Source organism: Coregonus lavaretus (assembly GCF_964263955.1).
Source record: "Coregonus lavaretus genome assembly, contig: HAP1_SCAFFOLD_135, whole genome shotgun sequence".
Classification (NCBI taxonomy): Eukaryota; Metazoa; Chordata; class Actinopteri; order Salmoniformes; family Salmonidae; genus Coregonus; species Coregonus lavaretus.
The window spans coordinates 135946-139601 of record NW_028158792.1 but is presented as its reverse complement, the minus strand read 5'-3'; the positions used below and the strand labels follow the sequence as shown (position 1 = coordinate 139601).

General features: G+C 41.5%; 1 long non-coding RNA gene across 2 annotated transcripts; it reads right to left on the bottom strand.

Annotated features, from left to right (window-relative positions):
* On the bottom strand, window positions 1-1051 carry LOC311123581. Of its 2 annotated transcripts, none has more exons than XR_014612615.1 (2): window positions 383-1051; window positions 1-269 (listed from the first exon to the last, which is right to left on the bottom strand). It is a non-coding gene; the product is annotated as an uncharacterized lncRNA (long non-coding RNA). The 2 variants fall into 2 exon arrangements; XR_014612616.1 differs by having other exon boundaries at window positions 1-251.
* Between the last annotated feature and the right edge of the window lie 2605 nt (window positions 1052-3656).

The window sequence follows — 3656 nt, the reverse complement described above, 5'->3', positions numbered from 1 at the left end:
CACAATCTCTAAATGGTTTATTTTTTAGGTGTTCAATTTTAAGGCGGTAGTACTCCTCCTGAAGGGAAAGGACTTTTTTTTGTTGTTCAAACACATCAATTGTGAGTTGCAATCTTCTCTCCTGCAGGGATGCTGACGGAGCAGGTGCTGCGGATGGGAATGGTGTTTGATCCGCCGGGCTATCCTGAGTAGCAGCTGCAGATGGTTCAGGCGGCAAACTTGATGGGCCCGGTTCTTGTGATGGCTCCATGCTACAGAAATACATAGGCCTAGTTTAATTATTGTTTTGATTAAATTAATTTAATACAATGAGCATGGATAACACATGAAATGGCTTCTGCAATGAATAAACACTGTTGATATGAATAACCCTGTGTCCTACCTTTGCTGCATTTCAAGGGCCTGCATCATTGACGTGTCAATGCCTGTTGGCAGCCCGGTGACACTGACCTCAGAGTGTCCCAGGACTTGAAAGACAGTGTCGGCCACCTGGGACAGCCGCTTTGCAGGTGGTCCACCCCCTAGAAAGAAACAGTCAATGAACACAGTACTTAGGCATGTAAATTAACTTTGCCAGCAGGAGCAAATTGCCAGATTATGTGGTAGGCCATAGTATTTTGCTCACCTGTGAGTGAGGATTCCCGCTTGTGTGCTGCAATCTCATCTTTTGCCTTGGACTGCAGCACATACCACCTTTTCTCACAATCGTCGCCTGTCCGCACCACCAGTGGAAAAGAGGCATTGATTGTTTGGGATATTGTGTCCCAGGCGCGCCTCTTGCCTTGGCTAGTGACAGTTGGGCCAAATTTTCCTCGTAACATACCTTTATGTTCGTTCACCAACTGGGCCAGCAACAAACCTTGCTCCTCAGTCCAGTTCGGCTTGCGATTCCTTTTTTTCTCCATTTTCTGTGTTTGTAGGATATTTGTTAACAAGCCTTCATAAATAGACCAGCCAGCAATCACAGACATTGTTAAAAGCTGAGCTGTGTTACCCTCGTTAAGTTCACACTGAGTTGTAACGTTGCAATTTCTACTTCATTAAGGACAGCCCCTTGAGATAGGCCATCTTGTTTTCAATGGGGTCCATATGGAAGTGAAAGTACAAAATATGCCAGCTAGGATATTAATATGAGCAAATGAGACACAAATCATTATTTGAACAGGGTGTAATGAGCTTAAGTTTTCACATATTTTAGATTCTAATGTTAGGCTATAACCCCTACAGCTTACTATTCATTTTCCAGATATTTTCTTGAATGTGAAATATTATTTACAATTATAGTCTGCATAAGATTAGAGTGTATAATTATGTTTATTGATTTGAGGGTACATCCTTTGCTCATTATCACCAAAAGTTCATTTTCATCAAACTTGTAGGATCAACCAATCACGGCTTTTGAAATGATGACTCATACCTAGCAACGGGGTCAACCACACCTCCTCACTAAGATAGGATTTTTCATCCATTCCTGGCTCAGAGTTCACTGAAAATGTTCTGGAATCACTTCTAAGCTAAAACTCCTGGCAAGGAATTTTTAGGTTAAGTTAGGAGCTCTCTGAGAGGATTCTCAGAATCTTTAAGGATACGGGCCCAGAGTTCTAGAAGCTAGTGAGTTTTAGGAAGACCAGAGTTCTAGAAGCTAGTGAGTTTTAGGAAGACCAGAGTTCTAGAAGCTAGTGAGTTTTAGGAAGACCAGAGTTCTAGAAGCTAGTGAGTTTTAGGAAGACCAGAGTTCTAGAAGCTAGTGAGTTTTAGGACGACCAGAGTTCTAGAAGCTAGTGAGTTTTAGGACGACCAGAGTTCTAGAAGCTAGTGAGTTTTAGGAAGACCAGAGTTCTAGAAGCTAGTGAGTTTTAGGACGACCAGAGTTCTAGAAGCTAGTGAGTTTTAGGAAGACCAGAGTTCTAGAAGCTAGTGAGTTTTAGGAAGACCAGAGTTCTAGAAGCTGGTGAGTTTTAGCAAGACGAGAGTTATAGAAACTAGTGAGTTTTAGGTCAGTAACTTATAACCACGGAACCACCCCAGACCTTTCATGCATGACTTAAAGCACCTGAGTATTAGATTTACTGCCAGGGTCTAGTATGTCACTGCCAGGTCTGATTTTCTCTTTGGTTTTGAGCCCACGGCAAGTAGGTGTAACAGGTCAAAGAATTACAGATTTTTGCAACTGTTCATTTTCTATTTTTTATTTTATTTTGTGAGTTGATTTCACCAAAATATTGTATTGTTCAGCATTTCGTGTAGTCTACAGATATTGGGAGAGTTAGTTGTGTAAGTGCGCCCTCTAGAGTTGGTTTGGTTATATGCGGAGGGATGTCATGCTTTTCTCAGTCTGCATTGTATTCGGCTGGGAGAGGTACGTGTTCACTTCGGCGTGACATAAACTTGATATACCTGTTAAAACTAAAACGTTTCAGTGCACATAGTAACTTGTATGTATATTATATGATGAGTGTACGTACATTTAATCAAGCTGTGTCGTGAATATAGCCATTTTTGAGAGTTGAGAAATTGCTAACTTAGCTAACCTCGTGTTCTGTTTAGCTGTAAGTTAGCAATCATCATTCTATCCTCTTGTGACGAAGCTCACGTTGTTCTTTTTATGTTAGGCGGATTCTGGTCGAGGGTAGAGTTTTGAACATTTTCTCTCTTTGATGTTGAACAGGTATGTATTCCCTATATCAGGTTAAAAATGTGTTCATTTAAAATGTTTTCATGTATTGATTAGTGTTTAATGGCACTGAAAAGCTCAAATGTGAAGGATTACATGTTGCTTCGTGCATATTACTGTATGTATTACCTATTTGAAAGATGGTTTATGTCATGTTGCACAGTATTATGTAAAGGCTAAAAGCTCAGAGTTTTTGGCAGAGATAACATGAATATGACACATACATAAGATATACACCAGATGCAATGTTTATTTTCCAATGATGTTGTATTTTATTCCTTGTATTTTTGAATGTGATTATACTGAGTCTGCATTGTATTCGGCTGGGAGAGGCGGATTCTGGTCGAGGGTAGAGTTTTGAACATTTTCTCTCTTTGATGTTGAACAGATTGAGAGGGTTGTACACAATAAAGTGCCTTCAAGTACGCCAGTGTCTTGTCTTCAGTGCACCGGAACACAACGCAGTAGTCGGCGACGACCAGACCGCGCCGGCTACATTGGTGCCGTGACCCGGATATCTTCGCTTCAGATCATCGCCAGGGTGATCGCCGGTGGTTGCTGTGACGAGTAGGAACCTCTTCGGAACGTTACAAGTATAAGGGCAAACATTAATGTGTAAATTGTAGCTCTTAATTGCTTACCTCAGCTACTTCTATCATTTTACAATTTTTTATTCACATGTTCTGGTGATTCACATATCATTACCATAGTCTATTACAACTTTCTATTTTTTTTTTAAAATGACTGATGGTAAGGATGCGCAGACACCATTTAGTGTTGGAGATGCTGCAGGGGTAAGCCTGGGGAGGGGCAGGTTTATGAGTATGGTGGAGAGCACGCCGGTTAGGGGTGCTGGTATACTAGGCAGACCTGTACTCTCGTCCACACGCTTACGCACTGATGAATATTCCCCCGCACCACACATGCGTAGCTTAGGAGATGCTCCAGACATTGCAAGCAGCGTTAGTTCAGTGGGCCGTCC